Here is a 7,753-nt window from a genome sequence, read left to right on the forward strand (position 1 = left end):
TAACGTGTCGTCCCCTTTTTGAATGCGCGGAATAGCTGCTCCTCTCCCCTGGAGGCCACATCTTGCTAAACACTCATTTTTCAAGCCATGTATAATTGCCGGCTTGTTTGACTGGCCTAGTTTTCAAAGAAATGTCCCAGCTTTCCCTCTGTCATTTATACGTGGGGGGTGGGGGGAAGAAATGGAAGTAGCATAAGTAGATTTAGTCCAATTTATATCCCCTTGTTCATATTCAGCTTGAGATCTTTCCATTTGCTGGTGTATAGCATGCAAATTGCTATATGAATATGTATGTTTATTCAGATTCTGCTCCTTTATAGAATTGGATTAAACGTCTGTTTAAAATCTTGCCATGTCCACCTAACTGCAATTTTTTTGGCCTTTCCCAAGTACATATTTAATGCATTTCTTGGCATGGACGGAGGGAATAGCTGGTGAAGCACAGGGTTACATTAAAAATGGTCCTGCAGCCTGACAAAGAACAAATTCCTCCCATTATAAGTCATCTGAATTCCTCCCCTTGCTGGGAAAAAAAGTATGTATTGAGCTGAGAATAAAGGTAAAAGTTGATCTTTCCATGTGACAAGCCAGTAAAAACAACCTCTCTAAATATTTGACCTTGTCTGACTTCAGTAAAAGCCAAGAGAGTTGAGGCAGAGTGATTTATGGGCACGTCCTAGTGGTCACTGCAACTGATATAAATATACCTCCTTTACATTATTTTACTACTAGTCAGTGGAATTGCCTTTGTGTTATAACTCTTTTAACAATATGCTGGAAGAAAAGATGAATCAGTTTGGCCAAAACACATTTTTCCCCCAATCAGCTTTCTTCAGGACAGACGTTACGCCGACTTTCTTTTCGGCCGTTATTCGCCGTTTCCACGAGGTTACTTGGGGATCCGTGCGGCTCGCGGGAAAATCGATGGTGAAAGAGAAAATTAAATGCATTATTAATGAGCTGACCATCTTGGAGAGAGAATTGGAACGTAATCTGCTCTTTTTCGTCCCCAGACGCAAACAACAAGCGAATTAAATAAGCATTCGTTTTACTTTTACACAACAATAGGATAAGGAATCCATAAAATTAAGACGCGAGAGTGTGGCCCGTGTGGATGGGATTAGATGCTAATGTAATGTAATCGTTCTTCTTGACATTCAAACAAGGCTGCCGGACCGATGACAGCATCATGGTCCATTCTCCTAATTTACCTTCAAATTAGCTATTTTGAGAGCTATTTAGCGCAGCTCAAAAATATAAAGACAGGTTCTTTTAAGAATTTTCTTATTATGCTGTGAAGAGGCAGCTGTGTGAAATTTACCCAACCCGAATAGCTGAAATTTTGATTTATACGGAAGTCAACAAATGGCCTGGATGGCCTCGTTTTTCCTGACCATCGCACATCTGTTCGACGGTGTCCCTCAGGTCGTCCACCCCCAGCATCTCGGACGACTCGACAGCCTGTGGTTTGGATATCAGGTTGCAGCGCCAGGATTTGCCGAGATTACAAATAATCTGATTAGCGGCGCACAGAGTGTAAACAGGGCCACTTATCTGTGCTGTGTCTTCTGTGTCTTCCCAGCGATGCTTCATTGCTTTCCCCATTTCTACTGTATACTGCAAACAGCCGGTTATAATCCGTCATCTACAATACAAGCTCATTTCATATCTCATGCTTTGGAGATGTTCAGTGGAGTCGTTTGCTAATGTCGGCAAGTCAGGATTCGCTTCGATTTATGCCCCAACGGTTAAGGCAGAAAAGCTTCGATTACAAGGGGTACCCCAGAGGAACTGATGATGCTGCGACCGTGACTAGAATAGCGATCTGCGCTTGCGAGGTAGCTTCTCTTCTCCCGTCACTGGTGTCGCTAATGACGCTTGTTGTCTACTGGAAGCCTGTTTCTGCACTTGACCTCCTGGGGATTCCCAGGCCAGCAGACCAGTCGCATCGCGTTACCTGCCACTCCGCTAACAAGCCAGTCTTACTGCTGCGCAGACCGTATTACCGTGTTCTCCAGCGAGTCCCAGTGTGTCGAGAAGTGCAGTGTCCCCGCTTGTATCCCCGAACCTGTGGGCCGCGTGGCCCGGTGGAATCTCCGAGAGCTGGACCTCACCTTACCCTGGGACCCATGGAGCGCGGTAGCCAGGGAATAGAAGCGCTGTCGGTCTGACGATGATTCCTGTTGTCAGGTGCTGCTGCTGGAGAGGCATCCTGCCCCTCCTTGTTTGGATCCAGGCGCGGTTGACCTGCTCAGAGGTCGACATTTTATTTTGACGTGTTCACTTCCCATTGCTTTGCCTCAGCACCCGGTACCTCCTGCCATTGCACTGCAGATGCTAATGGATTCCAGCAAGAAATCCAGTTCTCAAGCTTTCAAAAAACTCAGAGATACACGGCCAGTCATTTTATTATTTTAATCCTTCATGATTCCTTTGTTACTCATTATTATTACTCTTGGCAGTGAGATTATTTGCCTCTCTTATTCTCCAAAATCCTTCTTTTTACCTCTATTGTTTTTATACTCATACCATATTATCCAGTCTCCAGATATGAGGTGTTTCACTTTGGCTCCAAACTGTTAATACCACACATCATTAATTGGTCCAGATGTTCATCTGGACTGCAACATTTGATTTGGCACAATAAACTGAGATCGCGTATGAAAACTGCACCAAGCGTCTGTGCGAGACAGAACGTGAGATGCATTGCATTGTGGGAACCGTGTACCCACACCCTCAGTTGCTCTCTGGTATTCTACAGTCTTATATACTCATATATTTGTGTCTACATGCTCTGTTTTGCCCAGTTGCGTTTTAATATTCCAGTAATTAGCACAGCACCCACAACGCAACCGTTCATCCAGCAGTCGACTTCCTTCTACAGACTCGTGTCCCTCGGTTGAACTCGGTTGGACCATCCCTCCATTTGAAATAGTCAAAGAGATAGTGAAGTCATAATACGTCTATCACAGGATCACGTCACCGTAGGAGGGTCAGTATAATCCTTTAAGTTTCTAATGTCTTTTGTTTAACCTAATCATTACACTACAGGTTATGCGTCATTGGCGTTAATTCTTTAACAGTCTCTTTAACTGCTTAAGGGATTGGGGTTAAGAGCTGCAGGTAACCTCAGCGATTCTTGGACACGGTGAGTAATCCATGGATTCCTTGACCGAGGCGTTGTGTAAACCACCCCATCACCATGACTAAAATCTTTCCTCTTCAAGATATCCTTGTAGAAATGGCTCGTCACAAGGCGTCTTGGAACAAAACCAAGCTTCGGAGTCTTGGGGATCACCATCCTGCTTTAGGACGCATGGTCTTCTGCATCGCACAATTAACAACCTTCTTGGTTGTGCAATTATAACAGAAGTGCCTACTATAATGAGAGATTGTTTTCTGTAGATATTATTTTCAATCAACGTGAACAAATTACACTCTAATACACAATCCATAAATCCCAAAATAATGGTCAATAATCACTTCAAGGTATGTTCATTCTTCTAGCTTGGCTTGTCAGTTTCCTCAAACCTGAAAGCAGTTCTGCTGAGACTCATTATCGATTTAATTTTTTTTAAAAAAGGCTTTTTTTATTCTGGATCCTGGACTCCCCAGCGATGTCCCCCCCTCCTCAACACTGCATTTAGAGACAGCAGCAAATGGTGTTGCTATCAGGGGCTAGCAAAGGCAGCAGGTAAAGTAGTGGTTACCTTTGCCCCACCCCTGGATTCAGAGGTTGTAGGTTTAAACCCCATCTCCTCAAGGTACTTACTTTAAATTGCTTCAGCAATAATGACCCTGCTGTGTAAATGGTAAAATCATAGTAAACAGTTTACCACTGATACTCACTTTGGGGAGAAATGCCAGAAAAATGAATAAATGTATCAGATCTGTGGTCACTCAGTTGCACAACAAGTGTAGTAGTTTGGAAGTTAAACTGCACAGCACCTGTTGCGGGTCTTCCCTACATTAGTAGAAAAACTTAATTGACAAATATTCACTTAAACCTGTAGATAGGGGTGTTTGACATCCAAGAAATGATTTTTACTCACATTTTTGGAATCCTAATGAATATATTTTGAAGCAATTGGAACAAAGCGGACAAGTGCAGGTCTTTATCATTCTTTCACTTAACAGTAGATTCCTTCAGGATACGGCGGCTCTTGAACAGATGCAAATGTTTCCATTAAAGGCGGTATTTACCCAAACAAGGCAACAGACTTCTTTCCTGCTGTTTACAACGTCGGCAGGATGAAGGGTATTTGAAAGAAGGAGGAAAAATGTCTAATTAGAGTCTGGTCTCTCAGAAGAGTTGTAAGGGGATGGGATCTGTAACAGAGGCTCAGCAGGCTACTTCGCAGCCATAAAGCGCAGCTCTATTTTAATCCCTTTTATCAGTATAAAATAAATATCTACCCTCAAATCATACCATAAACAAGGAGCCACAATGAGACCTATTCATTTCGAGGGGATCCAGATAAAACTATAAAGCTATATATACAATTGGACAAACCAAATATGGTCTCCCTGTGGGGTGGTACAATAGCTATATGCAGTGCTGAGATTTTCCCGTAGACGTTACTTGTTCAGAGCCACCTTCCCGCAGCACGTTTGCACATCCAGCAAATTCATACTTGTTTTGTTTTTTTCTTCACCCCACAGAGAACTTTTTTTTTTTTTCATCCAAAGCAACTTGCATAAATAAGTTTTATCTCGTCCGACTGGATGGGCCGAGCCTCAAAAGTAGGACAAGATTGTAAAGGATCCTGCTGATCGAGAGTCAGTGTGGAATACATCTACATAATTTTTCACAGCTGAAGTTTTAGACGTAAGTGGTTTTTACTGAAGGAGGAAGGAAGGAACACGGCTGAGCGACAGCATTTCTCTGGTTTGAGAATGATTTTTTCCGCTGTTTCCATCCATCCATCCGTTATCAATAAGTGCTTGTCCAAGCCAGGGTTTACTGTGCTCCAGTGACTACCACCCTCAGTCTCATGCCACTCCAACACAGGACCATCACACACACACACACACACTCACGCAAACCCTTACTAAGGGCAATTTAGAGTCATTAATTCATCTGAAGCATGTGTCTTTGGAATGTGAGAGGAAACCAGAGTACCTGAAGCAAACGAAACAGGGCGAGAACACGCAAGCTGAACACAGACTGAGCACTGATTCAAAATCAGCCTCCGAACCCACAGCCCAGGCACCATGGAGGACCTTCATTATACGCTGCCCTCATTTTACTATTTTATAATTTCCACAGTGATCATAAATGCTTGAAAATGAAACCCTTGAGAAATGCGCGTGAGTTATGTAAATGTCTCGTCAACTTTAGTGACCGCGCGAGGACCACGTGTGCTTCCCCTGCTATGGCCTCTCAGGTGAGCTCCTGCAAACAAGCGGCGAGACGACTACCTGGATGACTGCTGGAGGGAGAGGCTTAGGGGAAAGCCCTGCGTTTCCAGGGAAATTCTTCCCCATTCAGCATGTTTTTCGTTCTCCCGTTGATGGTTCCACTTCAGACGACGCCCCTCGCTCTCTGAAGCTCATTAGATTCCCATCACACGCAATCCTTATACTCTTTATTCAACACAATGATATTTGTTTTTCTGTTAAATTCGTCTGCCAGCCCTAATCCCAGTCATTAAAGCTTGCGTTTCCTCGGTAACGTTCCTCTCGAGAGGCTTCCAGGTGCTGACAGGACTCATCGGTGTGGAAAAAAAAAACTTGTTACAAAGTGGTGCTGTTATCTTGGGATTTCTGCAAAGAGAAGCCATCTTTTTGGTAATCTTGGTTAATGATCACCTGTGATGCCCCGACCCCTCTGGTCCAGGGAGTGACCAGGGGTCGACTGGAGCTGGGGCCCATCAAAATATCATTGATGCGACTGTACTCTGACATATCCGGCGACAGAACAAACGCAATGACGTTATAAAGTGTCAAAGTGTCGCGAGGAAATCTGAGTCTTTGAAAACTGGTGATAAAAACTGCGGTAATTTTTTTTTGGTGGTCCTCACAAACCAATATAACGTTGAGCTGTGTTGACGTTTACACAACGTAACAAAAACTTTCCCTCTTTTTTTCGCATCTTCCATTCAGTTCTGTTTAGATTAAACTTTTGGTGTTAGCTCCCCCTCTGGCCTTACGCCCCTGTGTTCCCGGGTAGGCTCCGGTTCCCCGTGACCCCGTATGGGACAAGCGGTTCTGAAAATGTGTGTGTGTGTGTGTGTGTGTTAGTTTATATTATATGGCAGTTTTTCGAAAAATATTCCACATTCTTGAAATTAGAAAGTTTTGGCAAATTTTGGCACCGGGTCCCAAGCGCTGAACATTCCGGTACCTTTTAGGATCTGATGCATTCTAGAATGTTTTGGTACTTTCTAGTATGTTCTGGTGCCTTCTACAATCTCCCAATGGCTGTCAGGTACCAAACTGACAGTGACACTCTAGAAGAACTAGTGGTATTTTTGTAACCAGTAAACTTTAACTAATCGTAATCGACGAAAAATCGACATCGCTACAAACTTTGAAAAAAAAGTTGTTCCGTCGTGCAATTTGCCTTCAGAGCTTGTTTTGTCCACGTTTGGGCTCGCAGCGATCTGGGTTCTGACTCGGCTTGACGTCCCTTCATGGCCCGACCGCCGCGGATGGTTCCAGCAGCACCTTCTCCACGGGCGGGACATTGATATTCAACGCTGCATTTTGGCAGCTTCCTATCAAGAAAAGAGATTAAGAATCAGGGCCCGTGAGATTGAAACTGTCCGGCTCGTTTTCCAGACAGATGGATGTCGAGTCCGGTGCGGCTCCCGGCATCACGCGCGTTAGAGGAGAGGCGTTTTCGGACACCTCGCGCCATTAGCGAGCGATTAGCGGAATTGCTCCCCCCTCCGAATGGCAGAGACTCCTGCTGGGGTATAAGGGGTGCCGTTGGTGCCGCTGGGTAAATAAACGAAGGCATTCCGGTCACGGCGATGGCGTCGCAAGTGACGGATTGAGAAAGGGAGCCGCCAGTTTAATGGCCGTCTCGGTGGGAGTATTTGCATAGCGGCGGCACTTTGTTCCTCCGGCTGAATATTGAAGCCGTGGTTGTGGATGAGCTCCTGGTCCGGGGAGGAGCTCGTACCCAAGTTACCAACATGCCGAGTTGGGGGTTCACGCCAGGGTCTTTCCTGTATACTCCCCACTGTTTGGTCTGCAGCGCTCTCACACATGCTCATATTGCCCTTGATAAAACATTTATAATATGTTTGAAACCTAAAGCAGCTGTGGCTCTAGGTGGCCTACTGGTTAGAGGTACTGCCCTTCAAGTCAGAGGACCCTGGTTTGAATCCCACCTCCTGCTGCACTAAAATTATTCAGCTACATACAGTGCTGCTTGAAAATATGTGGACCGTATAGGGATGATCATCATTCTCGAACAAAATATTAAACGTATAAAATGAATAAATGACTATTATTTACACACGATTCTCTTACCTAGTTGGAGTAACCAACACAACTTCGGTTCGGTTCTTTTCACACCTGCACTACTTGGGTGTTTCTACTATGCGTGACTTTGTTTAACGTAAGGATTAGGTCTTAGACACCGAAATAATCCTTTTGTGATAAAGCTAGGGGACACAAGGGGTTCACAAGCTTTCAAGCAGCAGTGTATAAAGGTAAATCACGGTAAGTAGGTGAACAGTATGTCACTTCGGAGAAAAGCATGAGATAAATGTAAATGGTGAAATCTCAAGTAGTTTGATAT

The sequence above is a fragment of the Scleropages formosus genome, chromosome 25, assembly GCF_900964775.1.
Source record: "Scleropages formosus chromosome 25, fSclFor1.1, whole genome shotgun sequence".
Taxonomy (NCBI): Eukaryota; Metazoa; Chordata; class Actinopteri; order Osteoglossiformes; family Osteoglossidae; genus Scleropages; species Scleropages formosus.